This window comes from Protopterus annectens, chromosome 14.part0, assembly GCF_019279795.1.
Source record: "Protopterus annectens isolate FY-2018-M chromosome 14.part0, PAN1.0, whole genome shotgun sequence".
NCBI classification, from domain to species: Eukaryota; Metazoa; Chordata; order Ceratodontiformes; family Protopteridae; genus Protopterus; species Protopterus annectens.
Window position 1 is genome coordinate 40483855 of NC_056748.1, and position 27716 is coordinate 40511570.

The window sequence follows — 27716 nt, forward strand, 5'->3', positions numbered from 1 at the left end:
CAGTGCAAGTGTCATTTGCTTGATAAAGAATTGAGCACATTCCTCCAAGAATGGACATATCCATTTTGATTTATTTATTTTCTGCTATCTCAATCCTGCTGATGCATTCTCAAAATACTAGACAGTAACTTTTGTTTATGCTTTTTCCCCCTTGTCCCTGTGTATGAGATTGGTGCTTAAACTTCTGTAAGATGCAGCCACTGTAATACCTGGGGTAGTGCTCCAGCCCTCACTGATTTAATTTTGTTTGTCCATCACAAAGCTGTGCAGTATTGTCTCTTAGGCTAGCTGTTTTACTATTAGTGCATATTCATTGTCTAAATCCAGTTATGTTACTGGTAATATTCAGGGGTACACATAACCTAGTTATGTTACTGGTAGCATGCAGGGTTGGGGGGCGGCACACTGGCACAGTGGATAGCATTGTCTCCTCACAGCAAGAGGTTCCCTGGTTTGATTGTTGGCTGGGCTGCCATCTGTGTGGAGTCCGCATGTCCTCTTTGTGTTCACGTGAGTTTCCTCCTGGTGCTCCAGTTTCCTGCCACATTCAAAAGACATGTTTTAGGTGGATTGGACACTCTGAATTGGCCATAGCTGTGTGTGTGTGTGTGTGTGTGTGTGCGTGTGTGTGTGTGTGTGTGTGTGTGTGTGTGTGTGTGTGTGTGTGTGTGTGTGTGTGTGTGTGCGTGCGTGTGTGTGCGTGTGTGTGTGTGTGCGTGTGCGTACCAACACTGTGATCTTTGTTATGCTCTTTTTACCTTAAGGATGTGCAGTCTTGGCACAACTATGTTTAGTTGGGGGAGGAACACAGGGGGTATGTTCCTATATATGAATGTACTATTTCTGTTTTAGTTATTATTTAGACCCCTTATACCTACAGTTGAAGCTATAATGTTACACTTTATGTGTGATGTGCTGATATGTCTGCATTTTCAATATGATCTCCTACCAAGTATATATGCAACAATTAAAAGATTATTCTCAATTTTCAAGACATCGTATTCGATGCAGTGCTTTTTTATGAGTTGCATATTCAGGTGTAGTACGTTTTGGCTACCTTCTGCTGCTTGCTGTCTCAACATTTAGTTTTCAGTATACTGGACTTTGAAGTTGCATTACACAGTCTTATATCATGCACCCACTTTCATCAACTGATACGTATAGATGAAACTTTTAAGATTGTAAAGCAACTATAAGGTTGTGAAAATTATTTTCTTTTTGTTAATGAAAAAAAGGATTCATTTAATAAAACCAAAATGTAGCTTTTTGGGTTTCATTTTGCTGACTTACATAACACCCTGCATACCAGGGTTTATGTTTCCAGTGTACCTTTCAAGTATTCTTTTTGTTTTGAAATGCCCATCACAAAAATATGCAGACAGAATTGATAGATGTTCCTTTTAATTTGATTTTTTACATAATTTGCCCCAATTTTACATCATTCATAGTTTGGCTGTACAAGCGAAAATGTCCTCCCAGAAAGCTAGCTTCAGCTCCAATTAATGAAAGTGTATCTGTATCTGCTCTACACATGGGGCACAGTGCATAACCTTGTTTGCAAACGGTATCGTTTTTCTTCATTTCTGTTCCTAATTCTGTGATGATACATATAAGCCATATGCAGTTGCCAGCTTTTTGTCCCATGAAGATGTTCTAATGTTTTCTAACTGCACTGGAACTAGAACATGTGGCAACAGAATATAAACCCAGAGTGTGTTTCAAATATTTTATATAGGACAAGCTATAGATCACAATTTTTTCCATGGGTTTCATTGCACTGTCACTTTAAGTTTGTACCCTGAAGGGGAAGACTGCATTAAGAATATGGTGCTTAAAACAAAGGAAACTTGATCCCATAAAACTTTGCTTTCCAAAGAGCTAATTATCCCCTAACAACATCATCGGCAATCGTTTTAGTTATGATTATTGACCCAGTGATTGGGCATTCATCCCAGTTCCTCTTCATAGGCTGCGCTCTCATTCGCTCTAAAATTGATTGCTGTGAATGTCAGGGAGTAATTTATGTGGCAACTTATCATAATTAGTTATAGTTTGCAGTTGCTGTAATGCGAGTAGCAGTTAATGTTTCACAATTGATTTCTCTGGGTATCTGCATGAACCACTTTAATGTACGGCATGCTAAGATCTGTGCTGGATTGTCATCAAATCATTTAGTTAATCTGCAAGCCTATAACAGCATATTTTAAACAGATGTTGAAACAGAAACATCACTGGAGTCAAGCTAAAGCAGAAAGAAAAACATTCGCAAGTGGCTAAAATGCAGATGTATCCTGTTTCTTGGCATATAATATGCTTGTTGGACTTCTGGTGTCTAGGTTTTTATGATAGTTGATTTCATTTGTAAATAAGTTCTGACTAAAAACAAGTATGATGGCTGCTACTTACAGCTGGCTTCATTATAACAACCTAATCTGGATTCACTGGTTTTCCTTAATGTCCATTACTGGATTGCAAATAATGTTTTATTGTGGTTTATGTGCTCATGCGGTTTATAATTATTTTTACTTTTCAGTATAAGGAGGATTTTACACCCTTATCCAAACAGATAAATGCAAATTAATTAATATAGAACCTGTAGCTTTTGCTTTGTCAAAGATAATGTGGTATTTGCTTTATTTGCGTTGCTAGCAGTTTGTTAATTCTTACTTAACTGTATTGATTTGTTTTGCTAAGCAGCAGTCTGCCCGAGGCACTTGGACCTATCATGAGGAAAAAAAGTAAAGCCATTATACAGTATAATGCATCATAAAAGTCATTACAGTTCAAAATATTCAGTCTTATAATAAACCGTCTGTTGTGATAATATAAAATTACATGGAGTAGAAATGTAGTTTATTACATATAATAAGGTAGGGTTTATTTATTCACATGTAGAGTAGTGCAAAATATCTGTCCAGGCAAAATGATCCTAATCCCATACGCAAAATATAACAGTATTATGTAGTAGTGTACTGTGAATTTACTTGGTATAAAATAATGCACTCTTTAATATACACTCATGAATTGCACTATATCAATGATTGTTCTAACAGAAAATGAATGACATTGTATATAATATGTATTCACTTATCACCATATTCTAATGACTGTTTAGTCAACACAAAATTATACAGTGCTCGCTATATAATTAGATAAACTGCATCAATGAATGTTGGGTCTCATTTTAGAAGACATTAAATTATGAATGTACTGTAGCTGTTCTACAAAGCATGAAGGGAAGCATTAGAGAAATTCCAGCACACAGCAACCTCTCATCCTTTTCTGCAAAATCAAAAGCTGGAAAAAACAGATTGTTATATCTGAGGAGGACAAAAAATATAAATGTGTCATGTTTTCCTGTAATCCATGACAGCTCATACTTCATTCTTCATTTCACGAGGTTGCCTGACTGACTTTAAAAATAGCATCGTATTAAGACAAGAAGGTAGTGCAGATGGGGCATTACATTATAATATTAAACCTCTGCACATCGATATGCAGGAAAACTATAGACTATGTACTATCTTGTAAGTGCAAACTACCAAGGAGTCACTGCAGTGTCAGGACCTGTGAAGAAAGTGAGAATGCTGCATACATTCACTGGATACGTTGTCTGTTATAGTCCAGACATCTTAAGTGGAATTCATAAACATAGCACCATATGATGTAAGGCTGGTATGCAGTATGAATGTCCCCAGAGCAATTCATAAACATTGCTACACTGTGAGGTAATTTACTGTGCATGATCTTACTCACCGTGCAGCTAGGGCACTCCATGCTCAGATTACCTATGCAAATGACTCCCAGCCATCAAATACTATCCATGATTCAGGAATATGGTGACAGTTATGTACAAGCTGGTCCCATCTGCTATAAAATATAGGATAAGACTCTCACACTGACACTAGTCATAACAGTAAATTAAGTTATGAGTTTGGTTACCAACACTGGTCATAACAGTAAGTTAAGTTATGAGTTTGGTTACTGACACTGGTCATAACAGTAAATACAGTTATGAGTTTGGTTACTGACACTGGTCATAACAGTAAATACAGTTATGAGTTTGGTTACTGACACTGGTCATAACAGTAAATACAGTTATGAGTTTTGTTATGTGCTGAAGTGATGCTCAGCAATGTGGCCAAACAACCACATCAGGGAACATGTAATTCCGTGAGAAATGTCTGATTTGTGGCCAGACAACAACATCAGGGAACATGTAATTCCATGAGAAATGTCTGATTTGTGGCCAAAAAACAACATCAGAGAACATGTAATTCCATGAGAAATGTCTGATTTGTGGCCAAAAAACAACATCAGGGAACATGTAATTCCATGAGAAATGCCTGATTTGTGGCCGAGCAACATCAGGGAATATGTAATTCCATGAGAAATGTCTGATTTGTGGCCGAACAACAACATCGGGGAACATGTAGTTCCATGAGAAATGCCTAATTTGTGGCCAAACAACAACATCAGGGAACATGTAATTCCATGAGAAATGCCTGATTTGTGGCCGAAAGACAACATCAGGGAACATGTAATTCCTTGAGAAATGCCTGATTTGTGTCTGAACAACATCAGGGAACATGTAATTCCATGAGAAATGCCTGATTTGTGGCCGAGCAACATCAGGGAACATGTAATTCCATGAGAAATGTCTGATTTGTGGCCGAACAACATCAGGGAACATGTAATTCCATGAGAAATGCCAGATTTGTGGCCGAACAACCACATTAGGGAACATGTAATTCCATGAGAAATGCCTGATATGTAGCCAAGCATTTATATTACGCTGTCAAAAATTCAAACCATCGACAGTGTAATAATCGACATGAAAATGTCAAAACCCCTGAACATCGAACAAACACAAAAAAAAAAATACCCAAACACAACACAAATTGCTCTATGCAGGGGGGCAAGCCCCCCCTGTACCCCCCGCTACTTAAATATACCAACTCAGAGTTCACACTACATTGCAGTAAATGGAAATCTCCCCTTATGGAGATTTCCGTTTACACATGCAATGACTTTCATTTTCGATATTTTGGTGCCGACAGTATCAGCTTCAATATTGTCAGCCTTCGACAGGGTGAAGTAGACCCGTGGCCGAACAACATAAAGGAACATGTAATTCCAACAGAAATGCCAGATTTGTGGCCAAACAACATCAGGGAACATGTAATTCCATATGAAATGTCTGATTTGTGGCCGAACAACAACATCAGGGAACATGTAATTCCATGAGAAATGCCTAATTTGCTTCCTGACATGCCTGTGGAGAGGGGTGCACTGTAGAACTGCTGCACCTGTGTTCTGTTTTCTGCAGTCATGCAATAAGTTGGAAATGTTTTTGAGTTACATTGGCCATGACTGTGCAGTAATATAAACAGTGGCAGGGTTTACGTTAATGTTGTATCTGGTCTAATTTCTGTACATTTAGAACTGAGCACTGTTTCATTTATGGACACAGTTACGCTGTTATGCATCAAATAAACAAAATAAGCTACTGTGCTCTGATCTAAGCCATTGTATGGGACTCAGTGCAGCTGTTACAACAAAGTACTGTGGGAACAGTCTAAATATGTGGAAAGATGGCTCTCTGTACACTGTCTGTAATTGTGAGGTGTGTATAACCATGACAAAAGATCTGAACTTGTATCACAATTGTATGGTAACAATAACTCATAGCTGACAGCTTGGTTATGTGCATTTGTAATACATGAACTTTGGCTTGTCGTGTAAGTGGCATATGACATACATTATATAAAAGCACTTGTTTTGCATGGGAGACAAGTCACCCTGCACCCTCAGATGTGGGAGCCCCCATTATTTTACTATTGAATTCTAAGGTTACTGCGTCTTGGAGAAAGAGAATCGCTGGCACGCAATTAAAACCTATTTCGCACTTGCTGGGGGATTGAAGATTGACTTACTCATGTACACAATGTTATGAGACATAAATTTCTCTGCTGAGACAAGCAAGCAGTAGCACAAGAATGCTTGCCACCTTGAACGATTACATTTGAGTAACTGTGATGTAAGACAGATATTAAAAGCTGACTGCAAGGGCTAGACTCTAAAAGACTTGCTCTCATTGTAAGTGATTTACTTCAGTCTAAGTCCTGTCTATAAAGCAGTTATGGTTGAGTAAATCACTTATTAATAAGAGTTAGTGTTTTACAATCTGTCCATAAGGGGTTCAGGCACTTAGGCAGCGAGACATTTCCTTGTGGTACATTTGACTGGGGACACATGGCTGAAGTGATATTCAGCTGCAGAGAAATATGGCTGTTTGCAAATTCCCTTTGGGCAAAGAGAAGAGTGTGTTGCCATGCCCATGACTTCAATAACCAAATGCACAGGGGGAAAATAATGTCCATGGTCCCCAAGGGAATATGAGACAGCAGCCAATATGGCAGGTATCAGCAGCAGGCTGGCAAGTGGGCATGTCAGTGGCAGTAAAAATGCAGTGCACAATGGGCAGTGCAGGGTCTATATTAAAAGCACAAAGGTGTACTTAACAGAATACGTAAACGCTGACACATATTCCGCAAACCGCAAATACACCGAACGCCCTAAACCGTGAAATTCAAAAACACGAACCGTCATAGTTGTCCCACCCCACCGCCCGCTACATACTACCTACCCAAACAAACTAAATAAACCACATACATACACTAACCAAAACCCTACTTCTAACCCTACACTAAATCTTGCATATACCACCATGTATGCACTTACCTTAACCCGCACCCTAACCCTAAGGTCCGTAACTATTGCACTCTTACCTTAAGAAGCTATATCCAAACAAACTAAATAATCCACACCCATACACTTAACAAAACCCTAGTTCTAACCCTACACTAAATCTGACATACATTACCATCTATGCACTTACCTTAACCCGCACCCTAACCCTAAGGTCCGTAACTATTGCACTCTTACCTTAAGAAGCTATACCCAAACAAACTAAATAATCCACACACATACACTTAACAAAACCCTACTTCTAACCCTACACTAAATCTGACATACATTACCATCTATGCACTTACCTTAACCCGCACCCTAATCCTAAGGTCTGTTACTATCGCACATTTACCTTATGGAGCTATACCGCAGAAGGGCCAACCATGATGATTCGATGTTTTGGATTTTGCGCTTCAGGACGATCAGTTTTTTCATGGTTCGATGAAGACATTTTGGCGTTTATGTATTCGGGTAAGTACACCTTCGTGCTTTTAATATAGACCCGGCAGTGCATTTATAATGGTGTATGTGGACCACTAATCCCAAAACAGTGTGTAGGGAACATTACCTGAAATGTATACTGGTGCATAAATGTGACTACAGTAGCATGCATGATTTCCTCCAAGCTGTAGCACCCTTCTTTGTGTTGTAGTTACATAAGTATGTACTGTACACCAAGCACAACACTCATTACTTCTTCTGCATCCATCCATTTGGTTATTAAAGCTGTGAGCATGGCAGTGTGTGCTTCTGTTTGCCCACAGGGAATTTGCAAAGAGCCATATTTCTCTGTAGCTGAATGTCACTTCAGCCATGTGTACCCAGTCAAATGTACCACAGGGAAATGTCTCACTGCCTAGGCACCTGAACCCGTCCATAAGTCATTTGGCATAGATACCTGCTTTATCTGAGTAAAAGTTTCTGGCTGTTTACTGGTTTGTTGCATATTACTACCTCCAGGCTATAACATTATGAGGACTGAGTGACCCTACAGAAAGGAGGTGGAGCTGCCCTACTGTACACTAGCTCCTAAAAGTCAAAGTAAACTATTGTCATTCAGATCAACAAAATCAGTGTATCTCTGGATGACATTTTGTTGCTTCAGGCTCGTGTGCATTGAAAAACAGTTTTCACAAGAGGGTGAAGAAAGCATATAGCAAAAGAAATTCTAGACAGTACAGATATAAGTACACACATAGATAACTTACCCAGCACCATTTTTAAGATAGGATAGCAGCATAGCATACTTTACAGTTCCTGTATTTGTGTAAGTAATAATTAAATTCAGATTGCATAACTTAGATAAATAGAATAATTTAATTCTATGACAGTAAAGGCAATCATATTGCACTGATGGTGTTGTCATGAACTGAGTGTTGACATTGCTAAGGTTAGTTGTTCAACAGTCTGATTGCTTGTGGAAGAAACTATTCCTGAATCTTGATGTTCTACACCTGATGCTTCTGTATCGTTTCCCTGAAGACAGGAGGTGGAACAGTCCATGTGCAGTATGATACTTGTAAAGGACTGGGAGTTTGATCCTGTGATTTTCCTGGTCTGCTTTACAACCTTCTCTAATGCCTTGCGATCTGCATATGAGCAGTTTCCATACCAGACTGTGATCTAGTTAGTATGCTTTCATTCGTGGCCCTGTAGAAGGTCATGAGGATGTGGGAGGGGTGGTTTACTCTGCGTAGTCTCCAGAGGAAGTGGAGACATTGTTAGGCTCTCTTTACAAGGCTGGAGGTGTTTGTTGCCCAGCTTATGTCATCTGAGTTGTGCACCCCTAGGAATTTGGTGCTTTTTACCAGTCCCACTGCCGTACTACTGATGGGTGCTTGGGGCCATTGCTTCCTTCTGAAGTCAACAAAGATTTTTTTTTGTTTTGTCAATATTTAGTGCTAGGTTGTTGTCAGTACTCCTCTCTGTATGCCCCCTTGTCATCATTTCTGATGAGGCCAGTCACAGTGATATCATCAGCAAACTTGATGATGTGATTTGTCTGATGTTTTGCAGAGCAGTCATGGATCAGTATTGTGAAGAGAAGTGGACTTAGTAGCAACCTTCTGGGACCCCCATGTTTAGAGTGATGTATCGTGTGTGGTTCTTGCCAACTCAATTGGGTTGGTGCCTGTCTGTCAGAAAGTCAAGGGTCCAGTTGCAGAATGATTTTCTGTGCCTAGTTGACTGAGTTTAGACAACAACTGCTGTGCTATTACAGTGTTGAAGGCTGAGCTGAAGTCTGTGAACAGGATACGTACGTAGCAATTTCTGTCTTCAAGTTGGCTCAAGGTGTGATGCAGTGCCAGGAATATACCGTCTGGAGTGGAGTGATTTGGTCTGAAAGCAAATTGCAAAGGATCAGAAGATGCAAGCAGACAAGATAATATATGCTCTTTGACCATCCTTTTCAAGTATTTCATCAGCACTGGTGTGAGTACGATGGGTCAGTAGTTATTTAATGTGACTGGGGAGGACTTCTTTGGCAGAGGAATGATGATGGCCGACTTGAAGCATCTTGGCACTCTAGCCTGTCTGAGAGATGTGCTGAAGATGTCAGTGAAGACAGGTGCCAGTTGATCTGCACAGTCCTTGAGAAGACAACCCGTAATCATTTCAGGACCTGCTGCCTTCCCTGGGTGGACATTTATTAGGTTCTTTCAGACAGCCCCAGTGCTGAGACATAGTGGGGTGACATCCCCTTCCATGGATAGCTTCTTTGATGAGGTGTTGTTTGTCTCCTCAAATCTGCTGAAGAAGGTGTTACGTTTGTCTAGAAAGTCCATATTATCTACACATTGTGTTGACGGAGGTCTGTAATCATTAATGCACTGGATGACTTGCACAGCTGCCTAGGGTCCTTTTGATCTGTCAAGTGTTTTTGTATTTTTAATCCCTTGTTCAAGTTGGCCCTGGAAACACTCAGGGCATCTTTATCTCCAGCATTGAAGGCAGCATTATGCACTCTTAGTAGCTCATAGACTTCGCTAGTGAGCCATGGTTTTTGCTTTACCGTTATAGTTACATCCTTCAAGGTGGTCACTTCCTTGACACATTTAGTGATATACCCCACTACTGTTTCAGTATACTCATCCAGGTTTACATGCTGTTCTGTGGTGGGAGCCTCTTTTAGAATAGGTTCTAGTCAGTGCATTTAAAGCAGTCTTGCAGGTCTGAGACAGCTCCTTCTGGCCAGATCCTTGTTTTCTAGAAGGTTTTCCTCTTAGCAGCATGGGTTTGTAGCCTATAACCTCTAATCCTATTCCAACTTCATCCCTAAATTTTACCCAGCTGAAATACTCATAACACTTTTAAAGCTAAACTGTAAAAAAACACACTATCTTATTGTACTTTACATCCCCCTTGGAAACATTTCCATACTTGAAGAATTTCTCTCCTGTTATCTAGTACTATAAGTTACAAAAAAATCATTCTGGGTGAGATCAATACTGACTGACAAAATGTAACCTGTGACAGTCCGTCCCTTATCCTGCATAAATCTATTTGGCCTGACTGAAGTAATCATAACATCTATTAGATACAACAAAAGCAGTGAGGGCACAATTCTTTGTTAGATTTTAGTCTCAGACTCCAGTAAATATACTATCAGTGGAACTTACCCTAACTCCCTAAGTGGCCATGTCCCTGCATACACACACACTGACGTATCACCCCAATATTCACCAGCTTAAACCGACCAGGAATCTCACAAAATTTAACAAAGACTTATTCAGCAGTGTTCTGAAGTCCTTCAACTGGTCTGTATTAAAAACTCTCCCATTAGATGATGTGGTTACAACTTTTATTGCCTTTCTTAAACACCCTAAATCTTAAGTAAAACACTTTCTTTGGCTATCTACCCTTACCAAAAACATTGTGCGTACCAGAGACAAGGCTTGGAGGGAGTTGCCAAAAAGAAAAAAAACACCTTGCGAGGATACAGGGGACTTCATAATCAAGTAATCAAGCTAAAAACAAATATACAAAGATATAAAACAATACTGTGACCAACTACAACTTAATGATAAAGTCATCCAAAAGAATTCTGGTCCTCTATTCACACAGTACTCAGTCCTGGCTCAAAAAAAGATCTGCAACCCTCTGAAACCTACTCCCCCCCTCAAAATATCAAGTAAATAGTTTATAGAAAGCATTGCTCCCCTCACCAACATCACATAACTCTCCCCTAGACAAACCCATAACATATCACCAACTTCCCAATCTGCTACCACATTAATCTCTGAAAAATATGAATTCAAGCAATCCTTAGCCACAAGTGCTAACTAGTTTACCTTAAAGCATGGAACAATATCTACTATAAAAGGCCGGCAACCTCCCACCTGAATACCTCAAGATGGCAGCAGAAGCCATATGTTACCCAGTAGCTATCTTAATCAATAGATCCATACAGGAATCTTGTTTTCCAGCTGTTTGGAAAATATTGTATGTTGTCCCACTGCACAAGGGAGGAAGCTGTACAGAAATCTGTAACTTTGGTCCCATTGCAATTCTCTCCACTTTCAAAAATCCTAGAAAATGCATCTACGCTCAGTTTCTTCATCATCTGCTCTTTGAACAGCTCTTAACCAGTACTCAACATGGATTCCAGTCTGACAATAGCACAGCTACTGCACTATTAACCTTTTTAGATAATATTATCTAGAAAAGGGACTTATCTCTACCATGTTTCTAGACCAGTCCAGATCCTTGGATAGTGTATCACATAGCAAACCGCTTCAACAAATGCTCCATTTTGGCCTGTCCCCTCCTTGACTTCAGTGGTTTAAAAGCTATCTGTCTGATAGACTGTAGACTGTTAGATGGCAACATACATTCCTCTCATTACCTCCCCATTACCACTGGTGTATACAAAGGCTCAATTATTTATCTAGTTATCTTTGCATTTTCAGTAATGATCTCTATACCTCATGTAGCAAACATCACCTATAGAGTATGCTGCTGATTCAACACTAATATGCTCACCAGACACATCTTTTGACTTCAGAAGCCTTCACCTCTTTTGAATACTGGCTTCACAATGCCCAATTATTATAGGTCCGTAGGTTCATAGAAGGTTACTAGACTAGCAGGCCTATATCCTTTAGAAGCTTAGCCATGTTAATCCCAAGTATCCCCATTTGTTCTTTTTGGGTAGTTTGCAGAACAAATGTATGCACAGAGTGGGTCAGTGATCAACACCGGCTACCCCTGTCCATGAGGGGCATGGGTGCCACCCCAGGGGTGAATTAATTTGAGTCTCCCATCCAGTTATCTAGGTTGCATTTGAATAAAGTCAGTGAGGATCTCTGTTTTACGTAAATAGAATGTCTATTCTAGGGAAGTGGCAGTCTCTGGGAGACATATCTGTCTCTTCAGCATGTTCTGTTAATGTCACAAGCTAGGTTGAGATCCCTAGAGTGAGTGACTCTTGTGCCATTTGGCTTACAGATGTGCAGCATTTCCATTAGGACATGGTTGGAGATTGCCCCATAGGCCAAGTAGAAGTCACCTTTCAGCAGCTTCTAAGGTACAGATTAAAGTGAAGGGCTTTCAGCCTGTCCGTGTAGGTCATGGTTTGGAGTCCCTGTATTTTCTTAGCGAGAAACCTCTAAAGTCTCTCCAGCTGCTGCAGGTGACTGGTGAGGTGCATGCAAAAGGGTGCATTATACTCATGGTCTGATGAGGGTCGAGTACAGTGGAGTTGTAACATTCCTTGACTTGGATGTTCTGTCCTTGCTTATGAGGTGCAGTACATAGAAGGCTTTCCTTAACACTGTGGAAATTTGGTGATCAAAGTTCAGTTTGCTATCAACCTGTGTTCCCAAGTCTCGCAACACTGGGTTGGAACTCAGGGTGGTGCTGTCAATGTTGTAATTTGTAGGGAATTACATTTTGCCAAAGGGGATAGTAATGCAGTTTTTTGCATTTAGTTTTAGACAATGGCTTTGGCACCAATCATTTGTTTATGTTAGCCCTTCTTGTAACATGGTGACATCGATGGGGGACTCCGTGATTGCTCCCAGTTTGCAATCATCAGTGAACTTGGTGAGCCAAAGGCTGTCTACTTTGGCCTGGACTTCTGAGAAATAGATGCTAAACAGCACACACCCCTGTGGTACTCCACTGGTAATGGGTCTACTGCTGGAGATGGAGTCACCAAAATGATGGTGTGTTCTGTCGGTGAGCCATTTGGCTACCCATCTAGTAATGTAAGACTTAATGAAGAGTTTCTCAATGATGTCAGAGTGGGGAATTGTGTCAAAAGCCTTGGCAAAGTAGAGATAGGCAGTGTGTTCTGTCTTACCTTCGTCCATGGCTTTGGTGACTTTCTTAAAGAAGTCCACCAGGTTTAATAAGCATGATCTACCCTTAACGTAGCCAAGCTGGATTGGTTCCAGTGTTTGGAGGCCCCCTGTGTCCTTGTTGATAAGGTCCATGATAATTCTTTCCATGGCTTTGCAGATGAGGATGGTTAGACTTCTGCAGCTGTAGTGCCCAGGGCAGTTGATGGCCCTCCTTTGTGCAGGGGAATTACTGTTGCTCTTCTCCATTCTGCAGGAACATAGCCAGTTCTCAAGCTATGATTAAAGAGAATGCAAAGTGGGTCCTCTAGGTCTTGTTTAAGATTGTTTAGTAAACAACCTGGGATATCATCTGGTCCCATTGAGGCCATGTTTTTGGCCTTGGCAAGTGCATAGATGACCTATCTGCTAGAGATACTAGGCAGAGAGCTGGTGGCAGGTATGCTTTGAGATATGGTAGGGGGGAAAGGGGGGTGTAGATTGCAATGAATCTGTCAGCTAGCAGGTTGGCGATATCTTCCAGTGTAGTATGAGTGATCCCATCTACAACCAGTTTGGCACATAGCTAGGCATTCCCTTTTAGACTTCAGGTGTAGCTAAAGAATACCTTAGGATTATCCTTGGTTAGCGATGCAATTTATTTTCATAATTTGCTTTAGAAGACATTACAAGATTTCCGATTTTCTTGTGTGAGCTTAGGAGGGAAGTCTTCCTCTCCAGAGTGCTATCCCTCTTGCTTTTGTGCAATAGTTTCTTCCTCTTGTTATATAATCTGTTTATACTTGAAGTCCACCATGGTGGATTGCTTTTATGGGAAGACCTGGTTTTGATCCGGTCAAGTACAACAGAGTTTATGCAGTCGCTTATGTGTTTGTACAGGGCATTTGCGTACACTTCTGCATAGTAATCATTGATGTCTGTGTTTGTGGGTGGTATGAAGCTTTTTGTACCATCGCGTTGTAGACTGTAGTTAGCTTTGGTAATTTGTTTTATAATTTTTGTACCTTTGAGGGTGTCAGTTCCAGTAGTTACTTCAAATGAGATTGATTTGTGGTTGGACCTAACCAGGGAGGACATCACACATGGGGAAGTACAGTGACTCCCCATGTTGGTGAGTACTATGTCCAGAACATTAGAGCCCCTTGTGGGGGTGCAGATTATCAGTTCCGGAGCATTTGTGTTAACAAAGTCCAAGAACCTCTGGGCAAGTGTGTTGTTGCTTGTGTAAATCTCCCATGACTAAGGTGTTGGACTGTATGGTGAGGGATTCCAGTAAACTGAGGTATGCAGTGTGCTTATCCTGGTTTATGGTGGGAGATCTGTAGCTAGAAGTGATGTGGCATGGTACTTTCCCAATAGTTAATTGGATATGGAGTAGTTTGAGGGAGTCATGATGTTTGACCAGTCTCAAAGTGTATTTGGTTTTAATGAAGATGACTACACCCCCAAGTTTTGGTTCGTCATGCTCATTTTGGGGTCTGATTGTGTGGAAGGCATTCTAGACTTATATGGCCGGGGTGCTTTCAGTGGCCTTGAACCATGTCTCTGTAACTGCACAGACATCAACATCCTCTAAGGTGAGGAGTGCTTCCAGGGAGCAGTTTTGTGTTTAAACTCCTAACATTAAGCATCATGACCCTGAGTTTGTCTCAATTATATTTTGTTACGATGGAAAATTTGTTGTTTGGACATTGCCTGTAAAAGGCATTATTGGGGAGGCAAGGGCCTTTGCCAATATCCAAAAGCCTAGAGGGGACAGGTGCAGAACATCTGTAGCAAAGCAGAAATGTCTGTCTACCATATCCTCCCAGGCTGTCACCAGAAGCTGAGCCAGTTGTTGAAGTCAATCATCTTTTGTTTATATTGTGGCATCATCCTGGGTGAGGGTAAGATACTTCTTAAGGCTAGGGACATACCTTAATGGACACATAATCAGAGAGATTCTGCCATGTCACTCTTCATATAGTCCAGGGAAGTACGTCTCAAGTCATTCACTCCAACATGGACTATGACAGAATCATCACCATAAATGCTGCTGAGTGACCTAAGTGTGGACATGACTTGATGGATCCTGGCACCTGACAGGCAGATGACCGTGACCTTCTCCCTGTCCAGTCTGGTGAGGGGGACCTCTGTTTGTCTCACTATGGAGTCACCTGTGCCCAAGACATTTGATGTATTTTGCCTTAGGGTTTATTTGCTGAGGTGTGTGTGTGTGTGTGTGTGTGTGTGTGTGTGTGTGTGTGTGTGTGTGTGTGTGTGTGTGTGTGTGTGTGTGTGTGTGTGTGTGTGTGTGTGTTGATATGTGTAGTGGTTTCTTTTTGTTTAGTGGTGAGTGTGGGTAGTGTGCATTTGGAAGGTCTCTGTTCTTTTGGTAGGATTTTAGTGAGTACCTCCACATATGTGGGTTTATGAATCATGACGTTATTTTGTGTGAGAGGTGAGGTTTGCATGAGAGGTGAAACGTGTGCTTACAATGTCTAGTTTATTTTTACATGAGAGAATTGACACCAATTCTACAGTGTATTTGCATCTCTCACATAGGCTTTTAGTTTGCTTTAGAAGTAAATGGTTGTCATTATACATGACACAATTACTACATTGCCTCAAGATGCCCATATCAATCAAGCTGGCAGGAGAAATGGTGGGAAACTGCCTGTCCATTGTGGCAGGATTTTTCTGAATATGGTATTTGGGAAGGAAGCAGGCTAGCTGGACTTGGTCACTACTCAACCCCAAAAAACAAAACATCTTTTCCTTCCCAAAGCACACCTGAAGGACAAATCCAGCTTCAAAATCTTCTCACTAAAAAGTACAGAGATAGAAACTGCATCCCACACAAAACTGCTTGGGTGTGACATTTGATGATAACCTCAGAGCTGAACTCCACATTCAAAATAATATGAAAAAACTCACCAGAAACGTGGCATGCTTTGTATGCATAAAAGCTTTCTTACTCATTCTGTTAAAACCAGCCTAGCAACCACTTACCTCCTTTTTTCACTCTTATATGGTGCCCCTATCCTTACCAGCTAACAGGCATCTGTTAAAACTAAACTTGAAATATGCTGCAACAAAGTTGCTAAATTTTCTGACAATAAACAATACTATACACATCACTGCAAGGCCCTTAAAAGTTTGAACAGGCTTGAACTACCCCAATACCTGGACTTCGTACAACTAACTGCTGCACACAATATCATTTATAAACCCCCATGCCTGTCCAGCACTAAGCTGTATTCTTCCTTCCTATGACCAAAACAGACCCCTTTGTTCTTATGATCAACAACTTTTCACTGTCTAGAAACCTCAAAAGCAGTTGGAAGTATCCTTTACTGCTACTCTGTTGCCAAAGAAATGGAATTCTATTCCACAAGCCATTAGAATGGTAACTTAATATCCTTCCTTTAAGCATCTTCTGAAAGGCCACCTAATAAACTCATGGCTCGGCTCATGCTATACCACTGGTTGAACATCAGTCTTGTCTAATGTTCTCCATCCCTGTCTGTACAGATTATCTGCCTATCATCACTTCCTCATCTTCACCTGGTTGTCCTACCTTCTCTGCTACTATGCATAACCTCTTCCTATCACCATCTCCCTGTTTATACTAATCTGTCCTATTCTCTGTCCCCCTTTATATTTACAATTAAACTAAACACAGGACGTATTTTTACGGTAAATTGCCAAAAGGACACTCTCCAGAATTGGATATAGTGTTTTACTTTGCTTTTTCTCATTTTTGTTATTTTTCTGTGCTTTCCATTTGTTGATTATTTTTTAAATCTATAATTTTTAACTGTTTTATGTAATGTCTTTGATTTCTCTGTTAAATGGAGCTTTTTTCCCCAGGCCACCACTGAAAATGGGCTCTTGTGACCCAGTCAGATTTTCCTGGCAAACAAACGTCAATAAATAAATTAATAAATTACTAGCCTATCACTACTACATAGGAATTGGTGCCTGTGTATGGAAAAACAAATTTATTTTCTTGGCTGCTAGTCTCATCCGTAAGTAAAGTTCTAACAGGGCAGGTCTGCTTTAGTGCACTTTTTTGCCAAATTAACAACTGGCATTGCTTTCTGTAACTGGCCTGCATTGGGTGGCGTGTTATTGGTAGAATATTTGGCGCTGGATAATTGTTGCTGTTGAAATGACACCCCAACCCCATGAGCAAAAATGGGAAAATGGGCTGTGGATGAATGGATGGATCGTGGATACTAGGTCATGGCCCATTTTAATATACATCATCTATTACAATTGCTCTAGAAGTTATACCATTTGACTGTGTGCTGCTTGGAAATTACCACAGTCACTCTAAAACTCACCCACCAAAATGTCATCTATGAGTATCCATAACAAAGCTTTGATTTCAGATAGTGAGGTGCCACACCTTTCTGTGTGAAACTGTCACAGTGGTGTCAGCCAGACCTGGAACATCATGGCTCACTGTGTATAAATTGGTTGGACACTTGTGACCTGGGGTCAGCTGTATGATGAGGTTCTGACCGTCTAAATAAAGCAAACTCTGCTAGGCTATGTTCAGTATCCCTACCTCCCAAGATTTGGCAGCTATTATGTCTTTTACTTATCATTGTGAATGTACCCTTTGTAGATCCAATACCTGAGCTCTTGGGAAGAATTTTGCCTTTGCCCTCCTGTACTGCTATTCAAGCTGGTTGTGAATAGAATTATTGTTATTCTTATATACCCCTTTCTGTAGCTCCTATTTTAATTGTGTATTAATTAGGGTTTTGTTTATGTTTGATTTCTGTGCAGATGTCTTTACATTATCTGTCTCTCTAAAGGTCCAGTGTGGTTTTGTTTTATTCCTTGTGACAGATGTTTAACAGGGGTGTATTTAGAAAGTCAGATGAATGTAAGTGTGGTCATCAGAACAGCAGAGATACAAGTGTGAATGGGGAATCTATATTAAGTCTGAGGTTGCAGTACCTAGGAGTGTTACCCCTTCTCTGAATTGCTGTATAAGCAACATGAGACCAAGCCTCTCACTTTAGATGTTTGGGGTGGGATAAAACTTTCCTGCAGAAATATATTAATAGTGTAACAGTGAGCTTCAAAATTCCTTTTATTTTTGGTTTGCATTGCAGTTTATTTTTCCAGAATTATGAGACCTGCATTTTTGACTGTTTTCCGTATGTTAAGGACTCATTTATCAGCATTTCGACAACATTTCAAAGAACAGCTTTGGACACACAGCTCATAACTGTATTCTTGTTGGCTGAAACAGGCATCTGTTCCTCTGAAAGTGTAGGTGAAAATTCAGGCTTAATGCTATGGAACAAAGCAGAAATTTGGAAAAGTTGCTTTTGTTAAAATCCATCAATGACTGCAGCAGTCAGTCTTAGTCACCTCACAACTAGTGCTACATATTATTACACTGACTTTTGTTCTGACCAAACATGTGTCATGACATTATCTCATGTGTCCGTACGTTAGTACACAGTAGCTGTGATTGTTGTATGAAAATGTTGGCTGCATTCTGAGTCAGTGTGTTCCATGTCACTTTTAGGTAACGCAGCCTTTAGCCAAGTCGATATTTTATCTTTTTTCTTTGCTTACTGCAGCATATCTTTCTTTTATGTACCAAACTAAACCACTTTCACTTTGACGGTTACAGCATTAATGCTGTGCTGGAATTTGGAAATGCATTGTTGTAGTCTAGGATTTGTTTTCAATAAATTGGGTTTAATGTTAGCCTTTTTGCTACATTTTAGGATTCTGAGGTAGTAATTTTATGTTGCCTGTCCTGCCCTGGTACAGGGACTTTCAATATTCGGACTAATAGCCTCGCTGCAATAAAGGATTCTGCTAACTTTTCCAGCAATGAGTGTCCTATAAAATACAACATGGGTTCCACCTTCGGCCTTTTATTTACATTTCTGATTTAAGAGTACTTTGATATCCATATCCCACTATAACACTTTTTAACTTCTTTGTTGATTTGACATGGTTCATAAAATATAAGCTAGGAGTACAGCACATGTTTGGAACACATATGGTACCTCCCACTATGATCAGGTAATCAGTAAAACATCACAGCCCCCCTCCTGTAGATCATCCAATCAGGTTTCCTTAGTGCTTGATTCCAGGCTGATTCTGTTTCCCTGGTTTCATTAATATCTGCTAACGTACTAGCTGCATTGAATTCATAATATCTGCTACATAAGAGTTTGTAATATCTGTTACCTTACTGGGTGTCATAAGAGTTCATAATATCTGTTACCTTACTAAGTGCCGTAAGAGTTCATAATATCTGTTACCTTACTAAGTGCCGTAAAAGTTCATAATATCTGTTACCTTACCGGATGTCATACGTTTCATAATATCTGTTACCTTACTAAGTGCCATAAGAGTTCGTAATATGTGTTACCTTACTAAGTGCCATAAAGGTTCATAACATCTGCTACTTTACTAAGTGCTGTAAGAGTACGTAACATCTGCTACCTTACTAGATGCAGTAAGAGTTTGTAATATCTGCTATCTTACTAGATGCCAAAAGAGTTCATAATATCTGCTACCTTACTAGTCACTGTAAGATTTTGTAATATCTGCTACCTTACTGGGTGTTGTAAGAGTTCATAATATCTGCTACTTTACTAGGTGCCGTAAGAGTTCATAATATCTGTTACCTTACTGAGTGCCATAAGAGTTTGTAATATCTGTTAATTACTAAGTGCTGTAAGAGTTCATAATATCTGCCATTTTACCAAGTGCCCTAAGAGATCTTAATATCTGCTACCTTACTAAGTAACATGAGAGTTCATTATATCTGCTACCTTACTAAGTGGCTTAAGAGTACATTATATCTGCTACCTTACTTAGTGCTGTTAGAGTTCATAATATCTGCTACTGTACTAGGTGCAGTAAGAGTTCGTAATATTTACTACCTTACTAAGTGTCGTAAGAGTTTGTAATATCTGTTTACCTTACTAAGTGCCATAAGAGTTTGTAATATCTGCTATCTTACTAGGCACCATAATAGTTTGTAATATCTGCTATCTTACCGGGTGTCATAAGAGTTAGTAATATCTGCTACTTTGCTAGGTGCCGTAAGAGTTTGTAATATCTGTTACCTTACTAAGTGCCGTAGAGTTCATAACATCTGCTAGCTTACTAAGCGACGTAAGAGTTCATACTGTAATCTACATTAGTAGGTGCAGTAAGAGTTCGTAATATCTGCTACCTTACTAGGTGCTGTAAGGGTTTATTAGTTTACTAAGTGCCATAAGAGTTTATAATATCTGCTATCTTACTAAGTGCCCTAAGAGTTCTTCATATCTGCTACCTTACTAAGTGGCATGAGTTCATTATATCTGCTACCTTATTAGGTGCCAAAAGATAATATCTGCTACCTTAAATAAAACACAGCACCACGGATCTATAAAGGCTGTCTTCTTGCTTCAAAAACTCCACCATTAATTCCAGGAACCATCGAAAAACAAGAGTAGCAAAATATGAACTTTATTCCATAACAAAAATAAAACAGGATTGAGCGCTTTCGTCTCCGTACCGGATACCTCTTCAGAATCAAAAAAAGCAGTCAATGGCATTCTTTTATATGATAGCCAATAACAATGATTAGTGTGCTTTGCATAATTCATAGGTTCATAGGTTCATACTAGGCTATCTGCCCTGGGGCAATTATAAGCCTAGCCCGATTCTGTATGGCTTACGCCACCCCTTGATTTGAGTATACTGTACCCTTTTTTAAGGTTTAGTTTACTGTGCCTCTATCTAGTAGTGACACAGGAGTAATCCCTGGGACAAACCTACGATCCCCCATCCACTTATCGAGATTCTTCTTGAAGAGATTCAGTGAGGTGCTCTGCCTCACATGAACTGGAATTATATTCCAGAGCGAAGGGAGCCTCTGGGTTATGAACCTGTCCCTCCAGCAAGTTCTATTTATTTCTGTGCTGAGGTTCAAGTCCCTCAAGCGTGTGGCTCTAAGGGATTCAGATTTACTGAGGGGGAGCATGTCCATTAATTCTGGATTTGACATAGCTTTGTATGTCAGGCATAGATCGCCTCGAAGTAGGCGGTATGCAACTGAGTAGAGCTGGAGTTTTTTTAACCGAGCAGTATATGGCATCTGTTTGAGACCCTTGATCCTCTTGGTGAGATACTTTTGGGGTCTTTCTAATTGCTGCAGGTGTCGGGTAAGGTACATCCCAAAAGGAGCATTGTATTCTATGATGGGCCTGATGAGGGATGAATAAAGGGGCACGATTACCTCTCTTGATCTAGATGTGAAACCCTTCATGATGAGGTGGGCTATGTAGAAGGTCTTTTTAACCACTTTGGCAATGTGGTTTTCAAAGGAGAGATTGCTATCAACTTGGGTCCCCAGGTCCCTAATAACTTTCTCTGTACTTAATGGGTTTCCGCCTATGTGGTAATTTGTGGGCACATTGTTTTTGCCAAAGGGTATGACTATACATTTTTGGCATTTAGCTTTAAACCATGGCACTGGCACCAGTTATCTGTCTCTGTGAGACCTTTTTGAAGGATGTTTGTGTCAGCTGGAGAGTTGATTATGGCGCCCAGTTTGCAGTCATCTGCGAACTTGGTGAGCCATAATCCTCCCACGTTTGCCTGTACCTCGGAAAAGTATATACCGAACAAGAGTGGTCCCAGGACAGAACCCTGTGGGATGCCACTTGTGACCGGTTTCGAGTCTGACATGGCTCCAGCAACTCTCACTCTGTGGGTTCTGTCTTTGAGCCAGTTTGCGACCCATCTTGTGACATAGGGGTTTATATTTAAGCTGGATAGCTTATCTATGATGCCCAAGTGGGGTATTGTGTCAAATGCCTTTGCAAGGTCCAGATAGGCTGTGTGGACTACCTTCCCTTCATCTATGGCTTTGGTGACTGTTTCAAAGAAGTCAACCAGGTTCAAAAGGCAGGATCTGCCCTTGACAAAGCCAAACTGGGTAGGATCTAGTGTCTGTAGGTCCCCAATGTCTTTGTTTATGAGCTCCATGATGATCCTCTCCATAGCCTTGCAATCTAAGCTAGTCAGGCTTATGGGGCGATAGTTTCCAGGGTCCGTAGATGCTCCACCTTTGTGGAGTGGGACCACTGTTGCTGTACGCCATTCTGTGGGCACATATCCTGTAGTGAGGCTGAGATTGTAAAGCTGTTTTATTTGAGGGATTAGTTCCTCTTGTAGTTCATGTGGGACACAACCTGGGATGCCATCTGGTCCCATGGAAGCAGTGTTTTTTGCTTTGGAGAGGGCAGCCTTCACCTGAGCATCTGAGATGTTTGGGAGGCAGCCCTCTGCTGGGATAGATATTTGCTCTTTTGGGGGGAGGGGGTGGAGAAGTTTGCACTGAACCTGTCTGCCAGGATATTGGCGATGTCTGTGGGTTCAGTGTATTTTTTGTCGTTTAGAATCAACTCAGAACAAGTCTGGGAGTTGCATCCCAGGTTTCTAACATAACTGAAAAAAGCCTTATGATTGTCTTTGGTGTCCTGTGCAATTTTTCTCTCGAAGCTGGCCTTGGAGGATTTTATGAGGGATCATAATTTTTTGCTAGTACTGATCAGAGATGCTTTCCCTATTAGGGATTTTGCTCTATCATGTAGTAGCTTCCTCCTTCTGTTGTACAGTTTATTTATGGCAGGGGTCCACCAGACTGGACGCCTGCCTTTGGATGATTGGGTCTTGGTTTTGTTTGGGATAGCATGATCCATGCATTCCTGGAGATGTCCGTAGAATGCATTTATATAGGATTCTGCAGTTTGGGCTTTAGTTTCCACTGGCCCTGGGGCCTTGAAGGATTCCACTTCGGTTTTGAGAAGTGAGAAGTTCGCTTTTGAGAAGTTTTTCACTGTGGTTTTCTGGGCTGAGGGTGGGGTCGGGATGTGGACATCCAGTGAAATTAATTTATGGTCTGATCTTACCAATGAGGGATATACTTCTGGTGTGGAGCATAGAGTCCCCATGTTGGTAATGATCAGGTCTAGTATGTTGTCCCCTCTTGTGGGAGTGGTGACTAGTTGTTCCATAGCATTTGAGTTTATAATTTCCAGGAATCTTTGAGCTAAGGTGCTGGGGCTTGAGTAGTGCTTCCAGTCAATGTTTGGGTAGTTGAAGTTGCCCAATATAATGGTGTTCAGAGAGATCTTCATGTTCTCCAGTGTTTTCAGGAAAGCCGAATGGGATTCCTGAATTTGAGAGGGTGGTCTGTAGGATGCTATAAACTGAAAAGCAGTCTTGCCCACTGTTAGTTGCACATGGATGGTCTCCGATACTTCGTGCAATGCCACTAACCTGGAGGTGTGGATATCCTTGATAAATATGGAAACTCCCCCTCCTTTTGTGGTTTGGTCCGGGTTTTGGGGCCAAAAAGCATGATATGAGGTATAGCCTGGTAGTGCTGGGGTGCTCTCTGGAGCCTTGAACCAGGTTTCTGTCACTGCACAGATATCGATGTTCTCCATACTGAGGAGAGCTTCGAATGCGTGCATCTTGAGGTTAAGACTTCTGGCGTTTAGCAGCATTACCCTTAGTTTCTTGTTCCTTGTGCTGTCTATGGGGTGGGTTTGACTTTTGAGCCTTGCCTAAAAAGGCACTATGGGGGTGGCAAGAGCCTTTGCCAATATCTGAAAGCCCAGTGGTGACAGGTGCAAGCCGTCCCTAGCGAAGCAACGTGGCTTGTCGAGCATGTCATCCCAGGCTGACAGACACTGGATCCCCTTTGAATGACACCAAAATTTTAACCAATTGTTAAAATCGATCATTTTGTCTTTGTACTGTGGCATCATTCTAGGTGAGGGTAAGATGCTGCTCAAGGTCAGGGTCATACCAGCCTGGGCTACATGATCAGAGAGCTCCTCTATGTCTCTTTTCATGTAGCCCAGGGAGGTACGTCTCAGGTCATTCACACCAGCATGTACAATGACTGAGTCATATTTGTATTTGCTTTGGAGTGACCTGAGTGCTTGTGTTATGTGGCGGATCCTAGCGCCCGACAGGCAGCTCACTGTGACCTTCTCTTTATTCAGCCTGGTGAGCGGGAGTATCAGGTGTGTTATTCAGCCTTAGGGGCTGTGGCTGCTTGGCACACTGACTTTGTGGGTTATGTGTTGTGTGTGTTTTGTTTTGAGGTAGCGTTTGCTTGGATGTCTGCTTTGGAGGTCTCTGTTGCTTAGGTAGATTTTTATTTAGAGCCTCCGAGTATGTTTTTGTGTATTTATGTGTTTGGTTCGCTGATGTGGTGGGACTTTGTGATACTGGAATTGTGTTGTGTGAGGTTACCTTCTCCTCCTGACTGGTTACACCAGTTTTGAGATGAGAGAGCTCAGCCTCCAGTTTGGCTAAATAGTTGCATCTCTCACATATATTTAAACCTGTTTGGAGGAGAAGAGGGTTGTCCGTTTACATGAGACAGTTGTAACATTGCCTCAAAATTCCCAGATTCACCAGCTGGACTGGAGAGGAAACCATTGACTGACCTTTGGACATGCTAGAGTAATAGGGAAACTGAATTTAAGATGGGCCAATAGAGGACAGGGTAATCGTAGAGAGTATAAGAGTAAGTAGTGCTTATGATTTAATAGTGCTAACTTGTAGGATTACTTAATTGGACCAGTGAAGGGCCTTAGAATGAGAATAAGGTGTTTAAATTGAGAGATAGAGCAGTTCTAAGGGAAAAAGTGAAGAGCAGACTTTGTGGAGCCAGGAATAGTTTAAACCCAATTAGGCGGCGCTGCCCGTTGTTGCGCTATGCTCAAAAACGCACAAAAACGTGCAAAAGAGGGTTTTAAGAGAGGAAGATGAAGGAGTTTTGGAATTGACCCAAAATGGCCAATAAAACTGCAGTTTCAAGTCAGTAACCACTCCCACAGGGGCAGGCGGGCTGCTCAATGTTTTTCACTGCCACTGATCAACAGAGAGACTTTCCTTTAGCCCAAGCAAAAAATGGCCTCACAGAAACTTACAAACAGTTCAAGAACAGCAAGCCTGTAACTGAACTTTTTTAAATCTCAGAAAAGTGGGAAAAAAGCAAGATTTTTTTTTTTTTGTTTTTTCAGAGATAGCAGAGGTTAACAAGTATCAGCAAGTTATAACAGTGCAGTAAATGACCCCACACAAGAGTGCTAGGCCAAAGACAGATAAAATGCAAGTTTTGAGAAAAAAACGATTTTAAAAATAAGTGCAAACAGGAAATTCAGTAAACAGCTCTAGGTTGTGCTCTAAATACAGTTACTAATGCGGAAATCAAATTTAACAAGCCAGAAAATGCTCAAAATAGGCGGCTATGCAGAAAGACTTAGCAAATAAACAGAGGAAAAATACTTAAAGTCTCAAAAGTGGCTCCTTTCTTCTCTCAGCGTTTTCTCCTCTTGGTGGGTGCTTCACCAACAGCCAACAAGCCTGAAAAGACGCCAAAACCACGAGGCAACCAGGTTTTAAGAGAGGAAGATGAAGGGGTTTTGGAATTGACCCAGAATGGCCAATAAAACTACAGTTTCAAGTCAGTAACCACTCCCACAGGGGCAGGCAGGCTGCTCAATGTTTTTCACTGCCACTGATCAACAGAGAGACTCTCCTTTAGCCCAGGCAAAAAATGGCCTCACAGATACTTACAAACAGTTCAAGAACAGCAAGCCTGTAACTGAACTTTTTTAAATCTCAGAAAAGTGGGAAAAAAGCAAGATTTTTTTTGTTTTTTCAGAGATAGCAGAGGTTAACAAGTATCAGCAAGTTATAACAGTGCAGTAAATGACCCCACACAAGAGTGCTAGGCCAAAGTCAGATAAAATGCAAGTTTTGAGAAAAAAATGATTTTAAAAATAAGTGCAAACAGGAAATTCAGTAAACAGCTCTAGGTTGTGCTCTAAGTACAGTTACTAATGCAGATTAATTAATTAACTATCCACCATTCCTTTAAAGTGCTATAACAACCTGTATTGAATGTTGGTATAAATCTCTTCATACATAGGTATATTCCTAGAATAAAATCTACAATACATAAATATAAACATATATAAAAATATGGATATATGTATATTATGGACACCTGCAACAGATTTGCTTCCTTGTAGACCAAGATGTTTGGGGTATGGACACTGGAGAAATGGATGATGTCTTTTTCTACAAGGCCATTCCCATTCTTCAGGGCAGTAATGGTTATTTTGCCAACTAAGGGAAGTTCATCAATTTTTCTCAGATGCTGAGGCAAAAAATGGGTCCCTTCCCAATAAGCAGCAAACGTCAAATGCTTAACAGGGAAAGACCTGAAAGTGTCAAGGTAGTGTGTATTTTACTTACTGATGTAGTATACCCTCTCCCACATTATTAGCTGGAGTGTACTGGCTGAGTCAATGTGAACGATCACAAGATATCATTTTGCCATGACTCTCACCAACTTGAACTTGGCCCACTAATAAGTGATCTAGTGTTGTATTACAGAACAATACTGGCTTCCAGTATTCCCATTACTAAGCAAAAACCATCCAACAAACTTACCCACTGCTATTCATTATTAGTACATAGTTTGTGTTGTGCTAAAAACAATAAAAATAGGAATACTGACTTGCTCAAATAAAGCTGTTGATAACACTGTGTCAGCAAATATGGAAGTCATCATTATGACCATCCTGTTGGAAAACGTCCATATGTCTCCCAGTAAAGAATGGTGATCCTGCTGACTGTTCCAGTTACAACTGATCTCCATATCACATGCTAGCAAAATTTTACTCAAAACCATACAATGGAGACTGCAACCTTAGATCGAGTGGGATTCCAAAAGGGAAGATGAACACGAGGTATCATCCCAAATGTAAGATGGATTCGAGAAAAAGCCAAAGAATATCAGAAGAACATGTAGATCTGATTTATTGATTACAAAAAGGCTTTTGATTATGTAGATCATGAAGCCTTGTGGTCAGTTTTGAAAAGGATGACTGTGCCAGAGCACCTAATCTTCTCATGCGGTATCTGTGTTGCTATCTAGAAGCAATGGTCTGAACTGAGCAAAGAGAAACAGAGTGATTCTAAGTCAACAAAGGTGTATGTCAAGGATGTCACCGTTCTCCTTATCTGTTTAATTTGTATTCAGCAAATCATCAGAGAATTGGGACTGTATTGTAAGCAATTGTGGAGTGAAAATTTGTGGCAGAATTGTAAACAATCTTCATTATGCTGACAACATGACAATCTTGGTGGAAAGTGAAAATGACCCAAAACATTTACTATCAAGCATCAAGGACCACAGTCTCAAGATGGGCCTGCCTCTCAGTATGAAAAAAAATTAAGATACCTACAGTTGGTGGCACACCCATTTTCAGTCTTGATGGAGATGACATGAAAGTTGTCAATAACTTTGATCTTCATGGGTTAGATACTTCTGTGGAATCAACACGTAGCAAGGAAATTCAATGGCATCGGAGAATCGGCAGAGTAGCTATGCAGAGTTTGGAAAAGATGTTTAAATGCAAAAAGTGTCTCTTCACTTGAAAATAGATCAAGTTATTATTTTCTCAACAGTGTCACATGTCTGTGAAAGCTGGACAATCAAGAAGAAAGATGGGAAGATTAGCAATGCCTTTGAATTGCAGTGTTGATATAAACTACTACGGATCCCATGGATTTCTTATAGAATGGATTATTGGGATATTGCCA

At 40.6% G+C, this 27716-nt stretch overlaps 1 protein-coding gene across 1 annotated transcript in view; it reads left to right on the forward strand.

The window, feature by feature from the left end:
* LRMDA (leucine rich melanocyte differentiation associated) overlaps positions 1 to 27716 on the forward strand; it is a 2308867-nt gene that overhangs the window by 1540304 nt on the left and 740847 nt on the right. The window lies entirely within an intron of this gene.